The 18,805-nt window shown below is 41.6% G+C and overlaps 1 pseudogene; it reads right to left on the reverse strand.

The window, feature by feature from the left end:
* Positions 1-13,927: 13,927 nt before the first annotated feature.
* LOC107758766 (protein NLRC3-like) lies at positions 13,928-17,812 on the reverse strand (annotated as a pseudogene).
* Between the last annotated feature and the right edge of the window lie 993 nt (positions 17,813-18,805).

Raw genomic sequence — 18,805 nt, forward strand, 5'->3', positions numbered from 1 at the left:
CTGCAGTTTGGCAACTATAGGACGAGGACCTTTGCTGGATAATATGTCGATCCTGTACACCCGATGGAAGGAGATCGAATCAACAGTTTCTTTGTCAGGTTTAAGCTTCAAGATCATGAAACGTAGTGCTTTAGGGTTAGGGTTAGGGTGCAAGTGGGTTAGGGTGCAACTAAACAAGTGCTTCTGGATCATTGGAGAAGGATTTTCAGGGATTCCAGTGAAGATCAAATTATCTTGCATACTTCTAGATTGTATTTCAAGGAGCCTTTCATTGATTCTTCTATTTTCAGAAGTGAGAGTATCAACTGGTTTAGTGTTGCGACCGATGACTGCAGCGATTTATTTTCTGCTTGAAGTTCTTCAATTTGATCATATGCAAAATTCAAGCTGGATTTAATGCATTTTACTGTACGTCTCAACTTGACACTCAAATTAATCGATCACATTTTAATGACGCAGAAGACGGGTGCACACACAATAGGTGAATATGAGCGGCTGCGTGGCGTCAATCTTCACTGGGCTGGAATCGATTAATGAAGCAGTTAAACATTTGACTTCATCATAAAAAAAAACAACAATAATTTGCTTTCTCTTTCCTTAATTTTGCCTCTATAGTACTTGCACTAATCTGAACAATGTCTGAAACTTTGTATTACGAGCACTTCCTGTGTTTATTTGCCTCTTCACAATGAATCGCTTGTTGTATTCCTCAATTGTAAATCGCTTTTGGATAAAAGCATCTGCTAAATAAATAAATGTAAATGTAAATGTTTGAAAAGCGAGCCGTTGCATGTAATTTTACCCCGGGAGAGAAAGTGTTAGTGTTGTTTCCTTCCCCAGGGGCCTCATGCATAAAACTTTACGTAGATTTCATCCTAAAAGTGTACGTATGCTCAAAAGCTAGATTTTGCATATGCATAAAAGTTTTCAGATTTATAAAACCATGTGTACGCCAGAACCTGCGCAAAAATCCCTTTATAAATCCCAGTCAGGGGAGGATTGTGTGTACGTGCATCTCCACCCCGACTCCTCCCAGAAATCACCATATATGGAGCTTACAACGCCTAGTTTTACGATGCATAACCTCATCTGCACATCATTTACATGCATATTCCCATCCACGTGACACCATGTTTAAAGGTACAAGACATTAAGGACATATGAGATACTAAATGCCATTTGTGCCATATTCATTTTTATTGCCAAAATCATCCAGTATTTTTTAGAATAAATATATCAAAATATCCATAAAACAAAACTGTTAAGTTCTCAGATAAATAGCCTATTTTAGAATATAGTTGATCTCAATCTTTTCCACTGGCAAAATAGTATTTCAATTGTTTTAAATAATCAAATCAAATTTATGCAGTTTTTCTGCGAAGCTGAAAATCTTTTATCTATTTTTAGTGAAAACAGCCTAAATATTGCAGTGTAAATACAATTGTCTGATTCGGCGCGTCACTGACAATGTTTTTTAAAAAGGAAATGTGCTAATCTTTCCGTTTTCTTCAAGTTGTATCCTTCAAATACAGTGGTATTTTTCATAATGTTGTGGAGATGCCTTCACACAATAATAACTCCTCCGTGCAGCTGTGGTTGTACAGTAAGCTATTATCATTAGACATATTCAAACTGGACAATGGACCGAGTCTGCCTTAATATTGAAGTAAGTGTGCATCATTGATCATTGTTCTTGCTAAAAAAAAATTATCATAACATGAGATCTGCAGTTTAGTTTAAATATGAATTATTACAGCACTCCTCGCTGTCATTAAAACATATCATGCCACAGGAAAAGTGATCAAGCGCATCCACTACAAATATGTCTAAAATCATATCATTTTGGTTTAACTTCTGCGTAATGACTTTAATGTAGGCTGATTTCAGTGCTTATCTCCATTTATGAGAGTGGAATATTTAATGTAAATGTGTATATCGAAATGAAAACAGAGTTTAAAATCCTTGTTTACTTCATTACTTTTCTCACTCCAGGAAAAAGAGTGCGTTTATACATGAGGCCCCTGGTTCTGCTATAGCTGCACAATTTGCAGGTCCATATCTGATACAGATTATATAATCCATACCCCAGAACGTTGATGGAACACACACACTTGTGTCATGCCCCTGCTGAAAAATCCAGCATAAACCAGCATGGATTACAAGCTGGTCCAGGCTGGTTTATGCTGGTATAGCTGGTGGACCAGCATATCCATGTTGTTCTCAAGCAAAACGGTTACCCGATTCACAACTGATTCAGCTCATTAGTAGAGACTGAAAGACCTTTATTCGGTGTGTCTGATAAGGGAGATTATAGTGGGTTCGCTCTTCCGTCATTTGTGTTCACTGAGACAAATGCTGTCAGTATAGATTCGACAACAATTGGAGTGATACGAACGGTGAAGCGGTTAGAGTTCTGGGGCCAGTTGCATATACATAGCCACTATGTTAAGACTGTGCCTTAAGAACTAGTTTGATCAACTAGCAGTAAGCCAAGTGTAATCAGTCTTACTTTTCAAATTCAAAATAGACCAATCTACCTTTTTGTAACTGACTTTAAATAGTTATGACCAATCTTGAAGAACACAAATGAGATGACTAACTTTTTAAGACTTATTCTAAGCAGTTTATGCAACCAGCCACTGATACTACTGGAATATTGCACTGCTGGAAAAGGCTCTTAGCCAATCAGATTCGAGAACCAGAAAAAAAACTGTTGTATACAGTAGGTGGAAAACCAGAATGTGCTTTTTACCGCCGTGGGCGCCACCGCTGCGGCGTCTGCAAAATGCATTTGCAGCTTTTGACCGCTGAGTGGCGCTTTAACCACAAGTTATCAAGTAAACGCTTCAAAGTGCATTTTCACAAATAGACGTCAGCTTTGCCTCACCGTTGTGTTACATTTTGACGGCTGCAGTTCACTAATTAAGAAACTGGTTGCGTATTTTATGAATTATTTCCTATATTTTAGTAAAACTTGAGGCACTGTAAAATTTCGCTCCCATTATTTAGGCCTAACCAAAACAAAAAAAGGGATCAATTTAACTTGGCACGATTTCTAAATCATTGAAACTGAAAAGAAGGGACAGATCAATAAAACATTCAATTCAACATTCGATTCAATTTAAACTCAAGTTCTCTCATTATAATCATGCTGATGACTGATAGCCTACTGTGTAAGTCTATACTGCTTTTATCTGTTTCAGGCTTTCCGTATCATAACAGTTTAGAAATGAATTTATTCTAATAACATTTTAGAAATTGCATTCTCAATGAGAACATCGCGGAGATTTAGCCCAAGTCTGCATTTGCTGTGGGGGTCAGAAATGCACAGGCAGACTGAAGGACAAATCGTCAAAACTATTTTAAATGTCATGTAATGTTCATTGCCAATATTATCTTATTTAAACCTTTCATGTGTTTCACATAACTTAATTGTGTCGCTATCTGCGCTGCATTCATGCAGTGCAAGATTTGGTTGTTCGGCGCGCATGCTGCTGAATGCGATGCTCAAGAGATGTGCTGAGGGGTTATATAATTTATTCTTATTTGTCTACATATTTTTTCTTCATTACAAATCTTGTTTGGTTTTATTTTGTATCATTGCATGTAAAAAATAATTTACTTTGTTATGCATATGCAAAATTTGAAACTGCAATCTTATTCGCAGTATATAGCATTTTATAATTATTTGTTTAAGAATATTTAACTTAACCTGCTTTGTATCTTTATTATTTAATGCATAAGTGATTTATTAAAACAATTTTATGAGAGTCATTAAAACAAGTTCATGACTGCGACATCCATTTAATCTTGATCAAGAACACTAATGATCAACGAATTGGAGCAGCATCGACCGTCAGATCATTTTAAAATGTCTAATAGCCTTCAATTTACAGGTTATAACTGCATCTTTCTCGGATGTAGACTTGTGAAGATTTATTTTAATGCAGATCCCATACTGCAGCGTTAACCTAAAATAAATGTGCTGTATTACTATTCATATTCAAGCGTTTGTGCGGAAAAGTATAAATGTGCATGCATGGCAGGGAGGCGCCCGCGTGATCACTTGTATTTTTTCCTGATAATGAAATAACATAAAATTGTGGTACCACACATACATGAGAAATATATCTACAGAAAGCTTAAAATAACTACTTTTAAACAAACCAATTCAAAACAAAAGCAAATCATTTTGTTTTGTGAATGGTCAACCCTTCTCCATTCTGCAGATATTGTTGCTTCTGGTTTGTGCATTGTAAATCACAGGAAGTCTACAAAATATGTTGTCTCCCAAAAACTCTGGTCTTTTTTTTTTGTCACGTCCGTAACACGTGTATTTCCCAAATCTAAAATAGCCTATAAAACACCTTCATAGACGGATACTTTTCTGATGTCTGGACTCTATTTGGGATTTAGAAAAACAGAGTTGCTGAGGTTTTATGCTTTGCTGGGGTTTCTGCTACGGCAGGCGCGGCTTCGCTGAACATGCTTTTACGTTACACTGTGCACCAGCTTTTAACCCTAAAACGGAACTATCCTTTGGCCAAAGACATCTATGACTGCTGTGGCCATGCCGGACTGCTGCGACCGAAGCGGTACATTCACCGGAGTACAGGACGCAGATATTCAACAACATCTTCTCTTATCCCGATCCTTGATTCCCGACGGAGGATTAAAAGACCGGATCACCCTGGTGTTGTACCTGATAATTTACTACCGTTGCCCTGTGTGGAGTGGATTTCCAGTGTGATGGTGCCTACTAGCCTTTTAAATGCTGCATTATTAAACGCGCGATCTGTGAACAATAAAGCCCTGCTTCTGACAGATATTATCTCAGACAACAAATTGGCCTTATTGTTTCTTACTGAAACCTAGCACAAGAAGGACTTCTTTTTAATCAGCTAACTCCAACTGGCTTTGGACTGCTTGACACACCATGGCTCACGGGCAGAGGTGGGGGGGTATTATGGTACTTTACAATCTGCTACTTAAGATATGCCCTGTGCCTGTTCCTCGCTTTACTACATTTGAATGTCTGGCTTTAAGTATATCTACTCCTCATGTATCTGTCATTGTTACAGTGTACAGATCTTCAAGACCTAACACAGAATTTTTGTCAGAATTTGCTGATCTACTGACAACATTGTGTTTTAAATACAGCAGAGTTTTAATCCTGGGGTTAGGGATAGGTATCCCTAACCCTGGGGAGGATAGATTAGTTTCGTCAGGGCAATCCCCGCGAGCTTCCCGTTCTTCCCTTGCTTCGTGCTTACCGTCACTGGGCGGGCTCAATCTCTCATTCTGGGCTCGCGAGTAGGACGAGCTGTCAATTGCAACTTTTGATGAATAGCCTACAGCAAAACTGACTTATAGCACCGATGATAATAGCACCATTTATTTTTCAACCTCACATAAAAATAATTAATGGAACAAAAACAAATTTTTGCTGTAATAATTATGATAAATTATAAATTATGTATAAATTATATATAAATTATAAATTATGATTATTCTAAAGTCGTTTCTTAAATATGAACCAAAGTGTGATCGTACATTTTTACCGTCTGACTGTCGTTATAAGCCCTACATGGATTCCGTCTTACATGTATTCTGTAGCTTATTGTGAACATAAACCATCAATTTTGGACACAGCAAAGCTAAACTGCAACTGATTTTAGAGCTTTGCATTTCAGCCCGAGCTCGACGGGTCCCTGTTCACATAGACAGAGACGGCAAAAAGCACATCCTGTGGCCATGCCCCAGACAACCGGGTATAAATAGGCCAGTGTGGCATCTGCTCACTCGTTCTGTTTTTCGGAGCCGAATGCAGCGTCTCTCATGGAAAAGTTGCGATCATTCACCTCTCGAATCCTCGTCGTTGGATCTAAGGCACAGTCAGCGGTCTCTCCCTTCTCATACACTTAAGTGTTGTGAGAGTACCCCTGGGTGCTTCTACGGCGATCTCTAGAAGAGCAAATTTCCTCTAAAAGAGCAATTTCTGTAAAAGAGCTACACGGGTGGAATTGTGTGTTCATCATGCTTTTCCGTCCGTGTGTTTCTGGTTGCGGTTGGCACGTCTCAAAAGACGACCGGCATGAGCGCTGTATTCAGAGTTTGGGCCGTGCTCATGCTGAGGCAGCGCTTGTGGATGGTTCGTGCCCCGCATGCGAGGCACTTCCCATCGGCACGTTTCGCTCGCGGCTTGGGTTCTTTGACAAGACCCTGAGTCACCGCGGCTGCTTGCCGCTCTGGTCCTTCTACCTCCGGGTATGAGGCCACAGCGATGTGCACCGTGGAAGAGCCTGGGGAGGATAGATTAGTTTCGTCAGGGCAATCCCCGAAAGCTTCTCGTTCTTCCCTTGCTTTGTGCTTTCCGTCACTGGGCGGGCTCAATCTCTCATTCTGGGCTCACGAGTAGGACGAGCTGTCAATTGCAGCATCGGAGGGCGGGCTTGAGCCATCATAAGCGGATGACTCAGCTGAGCAAGTACCAAGTGTCCGAGGCTGACGCTGAGATGGCAACCGTGCTTGCCTGGGCAGCCAAGAGCATCGGGCTGGAGTGGTCTCCCCCACCCTGCCCCGAGCGTTCGCGGCTGGATGATTGGTTTCTGGGTGCTGAGCGCGAAACTAAGCCGCGCTCGGCCCCGGTGCCCTTCTTCTCGGAAGTGCACGAGGAACTGACGAAATCGTGGAAGGCCCCTTTTTCGGCCTGAACACGATAAACTGGTTCCCCTGTCCTCACCACCCTCGATGGGGGTCCAGGGAGGGGGTATACAGAGGTTCCCCAGGTGGAGAGAGTGATTTCGGTGCATCTTTGCCCGCAAAACACCGTCACCTGGCGGGGCCGCCCGAGACTCTCGTCCAGGGCCTGTAAGTTCTCTTCGTCCCTCGTGGCAAAGGCTTATGCGGCCTCTGGACAAGCTGCATCCACCCTGCACGCTATGGCCATCCTGCAGGTCTACCAGGCCAAAGCATTGAAAGAACTGCACAAGGGTGGTCCTAATCCAGAGGTACTGCAGGAACTGCTCTCAGCGACTGACTATGCCCTCTGGGCTACGACGGTCACGTCGCAGACTCTGGGGAGGGCGATGTCCACGCTAGTGGTCCAGGAACGCCACCCGTGGCTCAACCTGGCTGAGATGCAGGAAGCCGAGAAAGTACGCTTTCTTAACGCCCCCATTTCACAGGTTGGTGTCTTTGGTGACACCGTGGAAGAATTTGCCCAGCAGTTCTCCACGGTAAAGAAGCAGACGGAGGCCATCAAACACATCCTGCCTCGGCGTGGGTCAGGTCCTGCTCCTGCAGCCTCCATCTGCGCGGTCTCCTTACGTTCAGTTGCAAAGGGTCTGTCACTCAGCCAACACGATGCATGTTGGCGAACCCATGTTTCCGCATCCGTCGGTGGCCCATATGACAGACCCTGCGGACAAGGCACGGTGTGTTTTAAAGGACATTCCACCTCCTACCACAGCGCCTTCCACTCCGCTCAGCCACAGGAACCCTGCCTGAGGTATGTCGAACGTGGTTCCTTTGAGACCGTTGGCAGGGGATCTGGATGCTTGGTTAAGCCTCTCCAATCCCTTCCGATGTTTCCTCAGAACCATTTGGCTCGGCTATGCGATTCAGTTCGCCAGGCATCCGCCCAAGTTCAGGGGCATTCTGTTTACCTCAGTATGAGGCGATAATCTGACTGTTCTTTCGGGCGGAGGTTGCAACCCTTCTCGGGAAGGGTGCAATCGAGCCTGTCCCCCTGGCTGAAATGAAGAAGGGGTTTTACAGCCCGTACTTCATTGTACCCAAGAAGGCTGGGGGACTCAGACCAATTCTGGATTTGAGGTCTCTGAACCGGGCCCTTCACAAGCTTCCGGTTCAGAATGTTAACCCTCAAGCACATATTAACATGTGTCAGAAATCAGGATTGGTTTGTGGCAATAGACCTTAAGGACGCATACTTTCATGTCTCAATCCTACCAAGGCACAAGCCATTTCTTTGGTTTGCCTTCGAAGGACGGGCATATCAGCACAAAGTTCTTCCCTTCAGGCTGTCCATGTCTGAACGGGCTGTTCGGGCTGAACATCTCTTTTCTACAGGCAGGAGTGCCCTTAGAACAGGTGTCCAGACATATTGTTGTTACAACAGATGCTTCCAAGACAGGCTAGGGCGCCGTGTGCAATGGGCATGCAGCATCAGTGGTCTGGACAGGCTCTCGGCTGCATTGACATATCAACTGTTGACAGTCCTTTGGCCTTGAGATGATTTTGACCCTTGATCGAAGGCAAGCACGTGTTGGTCCGGACGGACAACACAGCAACGGTTGCATACATCAACCACCAGGGTGGTGTTCGCTCCCATCGCATGTCACAACTCGCCCGCCATCTCTTACTTTGGAGCCAGCACAGACTCAGGTCTCTGCATGCCAATCATATCCCAGGTGACCTCAGTCGTGTAGCGGATCTCCTCTCGCAACAGGGGCGATTGGAGACTTCACCCCCAAACGGTTCAGCTGATTTGGAGTCGGTTCGGCCAGGTACAGGTAGACCTGTTTGCCTCATCGGAATCGATCCATTGCCAGTTGTGGTACTCCCAGACAGAGGCTCTCCTCGGCACGGATGCACTGGCTCACAGCTGGCCCAGGGGCCTACTCAGGTATGCATTTCCCCCAGTGAGCCTCATTGCACAGACACTATGCAAAGTCAGGCAGGACAAAGAACAGCTCCTGCTTGTGGCCCCTTATTGGTCCAACAGGACCTGGTTCTTGGAGCTCGTGCTCATGGCATAAGTTCCTCCCTTGCGAATTCCCCTGAGGAATGATCTCCTTTCTCAGGGGAAGGGCACAATTTAGCATCCGTGCCCGGATCTCTAGAACCTTCATGTTTGGTCCCTGGACGCGACCAGCAGGAACTCAGAGACCTTTCACCAGCAGTGGTGAATACCATTACTCAGGCCAGAGCCCCCTCGACGAGGCGGCTGTACGACCTGAAGTGGCACGTTTTCGTGATTGGTGTTCTTCCCAGGGGAAGGACCCTCGGAGATGTGGCATCGGATCTGTGCTCTCCTTCCTCCAAGGAAGCCTGGACAGGCACCTGTCTGCTTCTACACTTAAGGTGTACGCGGCCGCGATCGCAGCTGACCACGACACTGTGGGAGGCAGATCGGTGGGGAAGCACGATCTGGTTATTAGGTTCCTCAGAGGCGCCCGGAGGTTGAACCCTCTTGGGATCTCTCTGTGGTCTTGCAGGCCTTCCAGAGAGATCCATTTGAGCCCCTTCAGTCAGTTGAGTTCAGTGCCCTCTCCATGATGATGGCCCTCCTGACTGCGCTCACTTCTGTCAAGAGGGTGGGGGATCTCCAAGCCCTCTCTGTTAACGAATCATGCCTGGAGTTGGGCCGGCAGATTCTCACATTGTCCTGAGACCTCGGCCTGGATATGTGCCCAAGGTTCCCAACACTCCATTCAGGGATCAGGTGGTAACCTTGCAAGCTATCCCCTTCCAAGAAGGGGACCCCGTCCTGTCTCTGTTGTGCCCAGTGTGAGCCCTACGCACATACCTAGATCTCACTCAGAGTTTCAGACATTCTGAACAGCTCTTTATCTGCTTTGGAGGACAGCAGAAGGGGAATGCTGTCTCCAGACAAAGGATCTCCCACTGGATTGTGGACGCGATCCTAATGGCCTATCAGGCCAGAGGCCTACCTTGCCCACTGGGAGTGAGGGCTCACTCTACCAGGGGCATGTCTGCATCAGCCCTGGTGAACGGGCCTCTCTAGCAGACATCTGTAGAGCTGCAGGTTTGGGCTACACCTAATACATTTGCTAGATTTTATAAATCTACGAATGGAACCAGTTTCTTCTAGAATTCTGAACGTCAGTTCTTTGACTCAAGAGACTGGTATGGGTTTTGGTAGTTCTCCCCTTACGCGGAGCCCACCTCAGAATCTTCCCTATATGGTACTTCCTCTGTAAGTCCATAGGTGGATCTTCACATGTTACCTCCCCATCAGGTAGGATGTGATCTCTGTAGTGCCTTTCCCCTAGGGGGGAATAGTCACTGTCCCAATGTTCACTACCAAGACTTTTCAGCTGTTATATTATGGTGAGTATTACTATCGGTAAAGGCTTCGGCTGAGGGGACCTCTGCCTCTATGGCGGCTCTCCCGGATGTTGGAGAGTAAGGTCTTAAGTCTTGGGCTTGGAAGGTTACGAGGAGGAGAGGTGCATTTGGTTGTGACACGCTGGCTTGTCAACATCTGTGCCCCCGTAGACTCGTGATGCAGTTCGGCAGCTGTGGCGTTTAGTATAGGGACCCCTAATGTCGTACACTTGACACAACGTCGAAGTGAACGACAGAAAGGGAACGTCTCGGTTACGTATGGTAACCCTCTGCGCTGTTCGGTGTATCTAGCATTTGTGCGGAGAGTGGAAGCTGAAGCGCGCTTAATGCATGAAGGCGCCGGCGCAATCACTTTATTCTGTTCTTCGTAACAGTGGAAACAACTTGAAGCAAGCAGTCATTTTTGCTCATACAGATAAGACTAATACTTCATTCGGAACTGTAAATGGTGTACCCTTATTTTTGTGTGCACTCACAATATCAACAAAACGTTGTGCTTTTGTAAAATAGAGAAAACAAACGTCTCTGTTACGTATGGTAACCCTTGTTCCCTTTCTCTATTTTACAAAAGCAAAACATTTTATTGATATTGTGAGTGCACACAAAAATAAGGGTACACCATTTACAGTTCCAAATGAAGTATCAGTCTTATCTGTATGAGCAAAAATGACAGCGTAGGCTACTTCAAGTTGTTTCCACTGTTATGAAGAACAAAATTAAGTGATTGCGCTAGCGCCTCCATGCAATTAAGCGTGCTTCAGCTTCCACTCTCCGCATAAATGCTTAGATATACGCCTAAAAGCACACTTTTATCTAGGTTAAATGTTTAAACTAACATTGTAATATGCTTTAAGTGTTTTATATCTACAGATTTTATTTTAAGCAGGTCGTGATGATTTGAGAAGGCTAAAATGATCAAACGTGATCAACTCAGCTGTCTGCCGCTATCCACTTGGTCATCACTCAAAAAAAAAAATATTTGAACTTAAACAAAAAAATGTTCCATACATTTTTCTAAATTAAATAATAATGAAACAATAAGAAATATAACTTTGCAATTAAAAACAAAACTGAACTATTTTAATGGCTTCAACAGCAGCTGTGTAATTAGGAAGCGAGAGAGAGAAAAAAAAAAGACACGGGCTCCAGTTGAACTCGGGCCGAGGATACACGGTAAGCTGTCGGCCCAAGGGCCGGCTATAGGGCCTAGGTTTGAGGCCCATGCAGGGCTCTTCCTGATTTCTGCATTTGGAAACGAATGTTGTGAATTTAGGGGTTGTTTTCTAATTAAATGACAACATTTTTATTTATTTTTCGTTCTATTTTTTATGGCATAATGCACACCTCCTTAAATGCAATCTAAACATTCCAAGTTAATATCCTACTTTTTGTACGATTTCTAGGTTTTCATGTAGCAGTTTTAGCCTATTAATCTTAATTTCTCACAATTAAAAAAATTATAATTTTATGGTGTGAGTCAGAGTAAATTGTGACGTGAATAGAGTCTGATGAACATGCAGCCATGTACAGAGGACCAACGGCCAAGGTCAGTATTTTTTGTTCAAAAACGTTCATTAGCCTGTAGATCGAATGAAAGCCCCTTAATACAACATAAGGAAATTGTGTAGTTTTAATGGTTTTCATAATGACTGTTTAATAACCATAACATGCAGTAAGAGCCTTTGTGTAAATGTAATTCTTTTTTTTTTGGATGCGTTACAACTATGCAGTCTACAACTATCTCACGTTTTGAAATTAACTTTCTAAAAATTTATTTTAAATAGATTTTCTAATGATTTTTAAGGATGTTAGAATGTTATATTATAATGTTATTGTTGTTTTATTTCATTATTTGAACTCCGTTTACAAAACAAAATATAATTCCAGTCAGTTTGCAAAGTCCCTTTGCGCCACCTGGTGGAAGTTTCGGGAACGACTTTAACATGCGACTGACTTGCAGTTAACGCCGTGGCCTTGCGGCGGCAGTACACGCGGCGGTAATAGGCATTTTGGTTGTCCACCTACTGTAAATGATACAATCTAATACTGTTTACGTGAAATAAGCCACTCCTGAGCAGGTTTGATCTAATGGACCTGTTGCTATGACAGCAATATCATGATGAGCTCTGAAGAACTTAATCCTGGATCATGTCAAAAAATACAATTCAGCTAATTGAGTAATCCACGTACGCGTGGACAAATTGTCACCTCAATATTTGATATTCTTCATGCTGTTCTGTGGCACTCCATTATGCATATCAGTTTGTTGTTCAAATGACCAAAAACGTTATTTTTTTAGGCCTCAGTGGTCTAAGAGTGTTCTTTAAGGTCAGAATGATTAAAATAACCATCAAATCAAGAAGACAGGGTTTTACTGTTCACAGAAACCGCAAACAGTAAAGTAATATCCAGAGACCTAAAATATTCAACTTTATATAGAGTCAGAGTGCAAATTAGGCAATTTCCAATTATGAGTGAATGCATACATATTTTTAAAATAAAAATACTATTGGCAAATAGTTCAAATGTATTACATTCAAAGTTAAATTACAATACTAATATTTATGTCTGTCTTAATATCTTTGCTTTCAATTAGAGCTTTTATTAATTTTATAAAGTATAAAAAATATAAAATAACATAATATTTTGTAAAACCATGGGAAACGTTAAAGCTTCTTGTTGCTTCAACATATTCATAATTCTCATTATAGATTTGGGAAGATGTTTGGAACATTTTGCATTTTCAAATCCATGTTTATCCATGTTGACCCAAACTCACAGCGCTTGCATGAAATGGAGTTTGTGTGAAACAGCATTTACTGCAAACTGAGTCACTCTGAGATGTGATTTTCTCGTGTGTTAATGAATACGGTGTCATGCTTCTCTCTCAAACTAAATGTGTAGCATGTTGTTAATAATTTTATGGAGAACAATTTACCTCAGTATCTGCAGCTGACAGTTTCTCTTCAGTCCATCAGAAAGCAGCTTCACTCCTGAATCCTGCAGGTCATTGTTACTCAGGTCCAGCTCTCTCAGGACAGAGTTTGAGGATTGTAGAGCTGATGATAAACTCTCACAAGACTGAGCAGTCAGATTACAGCCATACAGCCTGTGAAGAGAACAAAACAAACAGTCATATTAATGTGTTTATCAGGCTTATAATCTGGACTGCATGTTTGTCCTAAATACAACATTAACATTAAAATGGTAGACATTAAAAAGGCATTAAAATGGTATTAGTAACAGAAATAAGCACAAATGTCAGGGCATGTAAAAAAATCCCTCAGGATCAACTGCTGGGTGTTACGTTTGCAGCAAATCAAACTGACTCATGAACAACTTGATCCAGTTTAACTCACTGACTCAGTGATCTGGTCACAGCGGTTCACGTGATCAACACACTGAATCTGTCCTACTGAAATGAGGCAAGTAATATAATATAAGAAAGTCATATAACAGTGTGCAGAGAATTTGATTGATGAAGCGAAAATAGAGCTACTATAATAAATGCATAAAGAAAGGGAACATGTTTTAAATTGACATGAAATTGTAAATTTAAACAAACTGTTCAAAAGAATCACTTAAGGAAATTAAGGTATTATTTAATTTCTCATAAAACTGCATTACAAAATTCCAGATTTTCAGGATGCTTGGAAATCTTGATTGTTTTCTCATCAGTTTTTTTGAGTAGACATTGCCTGCCTTGTGTCCTTGGAGAAACATCACTGATACATTCATTCTACAATATAAACAGGAAAATCTGCAAGCTATAGTTATGAAACGCCAATTCATCCACACATTGTAACACAGTGATTCAGTGAATGTCACACCTCAGTGTGTTCAGCTGACAGTGTGAACTCTTCAGTCCATCATACAGCAGCTTCACTCCTGAATCCTGCAGGTGATTGTTACCCAGGTCCAGCTCTGTCAGATGAGAGTCTGATGATTGGAGAGCCGAAGATACAGTTTCACAGCATGTCTCATCAAGGCCACAGCTGTCAAATCTGCCAAAACAGAAGGTTATGCTGATTATTTTCTGATGTTCAGTGTTTCTGCAATAACTTATTTTACCCTTCATAATCAGGACAACAAGATATTTTACATAGTATGTTGACATTTAATTGTTTAGTGATGTAGAATAAAACATTTGATCAAACCGCAGTCAGTGAAATTACTCGCAGGGCTTTTCTGCAGCATCTCATAGCTGGAATGAGTCTCTCGTAGTTTTCTTGTGATGTGAATCTCTTTGGGTTGAACTCATCCAGCACCTTCTCTGACATCAGCAGTATGTAGGTCAGCACGGTGCACATTGAAGATGAGAGGTCTCTTCCTGGATGTGCAGCTGAACTGAGGCATCTCTGGATTTCCTCATATAATGAATGATCCTTGAGCTCAAGCAAGCAGTAGAATAGGTTGACAAAAGCTTCATCTGAGATAGAGTCTTCTTGTTCTTGTTTAATGTATTCAGTTGTTTGTCTGATGCTCTCTGTGGTGTCTTCAGTGTGTGTAATCAGGCCTTGGAGCAGGTCTTGACTGGATTCCAGTGTAATGCCCATCAGAAACCGCAGGAACAGGTCCAGATGTCCTCTCTGACTCTCCATGGCTTTGTCAACAGCCTTCTGCAGTAGCTCCTGCAATGTGACATTTTCTTCTGGCTCATCAAAGAAAAACTGAAGCTCCTGCATTTTCTTGTTCAGGTAGCAGAGGAACACATGCACTGCAGCGAGGAACTCTTGAACACTTAGATGCACAAAGCAGAAGACCTTCTTCTCATGAAGTCCCTTTTCCTTCTTAAAGATCTCAACAATCATTCCTGTGAACTCAGTGTCTTTACTCACATCAATACCACATGCTTTCAGATCTTTCTCATAGAACACAATGTTTTCCTGCTTCAATTGTTCAAACGCTAGCTTAGCTAACTTCAAAATCATTGGTCTGTTTGAATCTAAGTTCTTTGCACATTCTCTTTCTTCTTGTTCATCGTACTTCTGGTTCTTCATGTTCATCTGTATCAGCAGGAAATGGATGTACATTTCCGTGAGTGTTGTGCTGATGCTCTCTTCACTGTTGTTGATGAGAATATCCTGAAGTACTGTGGCTGTGATCCAGCAGAACACAGGGATGTGGCACATGATGTAGAGACTACGTGACGTCTTAATGTGTGAGATGATTCTGGGGGCCAGGGTCTCATCTGTGATTCTCTTTCTGAAGTACTGCTCCTTCTGTTGGTCAGTGAATCCTCGCACCTCACTGAACAAACCCACATGTTCAGGAGGGATCTGATTGGCTGCTGCTGGTCGTGAGGTCACCCAGACCAGAGCTGATGGAAGCAGAGTCCCTTTGACTAAACCTGTGAACAGCACATCTACAGATGATCTTTTCTCAACAATGGCTCTTGGTGATGCTCTAGTATGAAAATTCAAAGCCAGACGACTCTCATCAAGTCCATCAAATATAAACACTAGACTGCATTTCTTATATAACTTGGTTTTCTCCAGTTCCTCCAGTTCAGGATAAAATTCCAGCAGAAGCTCGTGGAGACTGAAATCTTCGTTGGTCATTAAGTTGATCTCTCTGAATGGAAGCAGGAACACACAGTGTATATTCTGATTGGCATCTCCTGCTGCCCAGTCCAGGATGAACTTGTGCACAGAGTTTTTCCAATGCCAGCGACTCCCTTGGTCAGAACAATCTTTTTCTCACTGTTTTTTCTTAATAATGTAAATATATCATTGCATTTGATTGGTTTGTCCTGTGTTTTTTTGTTCTTGAAAGCATCATCAATCTTCAGAATCTCATGTTCCTGATGAACATCTTTCATATCTCCCTCTGTGATGAAGAGCTCTGTGTAAACAACCTGGAGATGTGCTTCTTCTTTGCCCTCAAAAATACGTTCTGCTTTTATCTTCATGTTGGATTTGTGAGTTTCCAAGAATTCATTTAGAATCGAATCTGCTGTTTTAAAAGATGATTAAGTTAATAAAACAGGGAAAGGGCAAAAACAGATTTCATTTTTTTAAAGAAACATGACAAAGCTTTTACATCAGCATAATCGCTTCAGAATTAATTAAACATTGTAATTAAATGACTTTTGAAAGTAACACCACAGACTTTAATAATACAAAGATGGTGCACATATAGTACTTGAATGGGAGAAAGTGCAAGGCGCAATATGGTGGAACAGTCCTGCTTCTGAATAAAAGATCCAGTTGTTAATTGGTAAAGTCATCGCATCACTGCAGCTGCACTAAGAAGCTCCGGTTGCTATAGAAACAGTCAGCATCCTGAGATGTGCTCTTAGGACTGTGTATGTGCAATGACTGGTCTAGCCTGAGAAATAAGCTTTTTTAACACCACTTGAGCATAAGAAACAAATCTTATGAGACAACTGTTGTCAGATTTAAAATGTAATCATAAGCTTGGTGAACAGCTTTGGAGAATTCAATGTTTCCCCATTCAAAGAGATAGGAGCTGCACTTGCATGACTGAATAGCTGCTTGAGAGGCGTTTCAAAGATGGCCGCCGAGTAAAATGACTTGCCTTAAAGGGACTTTGGTAATACAGTTTTGAGGTTTTCGATTTCATTCACTAAATTTGTCATGTCTCTCATGGATTTATGCATTCAAATCAAGTCATCCAGGCATATGTACTTTTTTCAATGCCTAATTTGTAAATGGTGATACAGTACATCACCTCTCACATTTAATCTCTGTTCTAATATTAATAATGCTCCCAACCCTGATCTGTCCAACATTATGAACAATGCCATTGCATGGAGGTGTTTTTATTCATTGCCATTGATAATCTTACACTAACTGTGATTTATACAGTGAAAATTATGAAAGAAACCCATAGTTTTGAATATGACTGATAAGACTGCACCTTGTTTTTCAGTGCGTTTCTCTGCCGTCTCTGTCTCTGAGATTTGTTGTGGCTCTGTGAAGAGAGAGAAAAAGGACAGAAGTAAAAAATGTGTGACAAAATATACAGATACATGAAAGACAATACTGTAAAGTATGTCTGCGTAAGAACAATATGACCATAAATAAACTGTGAGATTCAGAGGTCTCTCACAGGCCTCCCTATTATTCTCCTCCTGAGTGTACCATGAGTCACCATTCACTTCCCTTATGTTCAGTCACCATAAAGAACAGGTGAGTGAAGAAATGTCACAAAATGTGTAAACGGCTCAAAGATTGAAGATTTAGGACATTAATCTGTTTGTGTGACAGTTCTTCACACATCTGTGCAGACCATTGATGACTGAGAAACAATCATTACTGAACTGACGAGGAAGAGAAATCTAATTCTTACGTGAACTTTAATAGGAATAGGGTTCACGATCACTCTATTATTTCATTATTTCACTGACTGCTAGTAAGCAGTGTGTCTCAGTGAGCACAGTTACAGTGACAGTACCGTGTCCTGCAGTGTTGCTGATGATGGTCACTGGGCCTGTGACGTTAGTGAGTACAGGAGCAATTACAGTCGCTCTCGTCTGAGCATTCACATCAACACTGACTCCAGTGTGAGCACTGCTGCTCTTCTGGGCTGGAATACAAACAGAGAGATTCATTACATTTCCTAAATGACAACTTTAACATGACTGATATTCTGCTCTTCATTACCTTCCTCGTGTTTCAGCTTTTTTTCTTCCGGCTCATCTAGTGTGTCACAATCCTGCTCACCAGATGCCATCGTCCTTTACCCACTCGCTGCTGTTGGACTGGAAGAAAATGCGCTTTAAATCACTCCAATGTCACCAGACACTTTCCAGAAATAAATAAGCAACTCTGAAAATAAACAAGTAAATAAAATATAGCAACAGTTATAAAATATGAGTTATTAAATGTCTCTGTGTGGATGAATTATTCACTATATTTAAAGAAATAAATAATATTGGGTTTTGTTCACTAAGAATCATGAAAAATAATAATAAAATGAATAGGATAACTTCTCACACTAAATGCCTGCTAATTCAACATGCTTACAGCTGTAGTTGTTGTTTCTGCCGTTTCTCTTTTCTTCAGTGAATCTGCTTGTTAACCGCAGGTGTTTATCTGCGTCTGAATTCACTCATGTGTCTTCATTCTCTCTGTCAGGTGGACTGTATTAGTAAACTCATGTAGGGCACTGATTCTGGAGACATGGGACAAAACATGTCCAGCAATTGTACCTGCTATTAGGTTTAAAAATGAACATATTTTCAACTGTAAATGTTATAAAGGATTAACAAGAATGTATTTAAAACAATTATCCCCTTCACTTTAATTTGATCATTATTATATCAAATCTGACACTTATTGTCTTCTCACTACATCTAAAACAGTGTGTCCACAGAGAAGGGGTCAGTCATTCATATGCTATAAAATGGATACAAATGTTTTTTTAATGATGAAAAACAGCTTGTTTTATCAAAAGCAACACTTAATAATATCTCATATCAAAGCAAGGCTGTTTTTCAGTGACATGCATGTTTCATAATGTTTCAAAGTTGTGTCACCACTTTTTGTCAACACAGTTCATTAAAATGTAATAAACTCAGGGAATATCAGGGGCAGCTGTCTCTCTAAAGGACCCCTTTGCCACATTAACCTCTGCAGAGTACATCAGTGTCAGACAGGCTCTGCTAAGTTTATAGTTTTAGAATATTTAAAATCTTAATGTTAATATTTCCTGTCACAACCATGAT

Source organism: Sinocyclocheilus rhinocerous, unplaced genomic scaffold, assembly GCF_001515625.1.
Source record: "Sinocyclocheilus rhinocerous isolate Xijiao unplaced genomic scaffold, SAMN03320098_v1.1 scaffold4067, whole genome shotgun sequence".
NCBI classification, from domain to species: Eukaryota; Metazoa; Chordata; class Actinopteri; order Cypriniformes; family Cyprinidae; genus Sinocyclocheilus; species Sinocyclocheilus rhinocerous.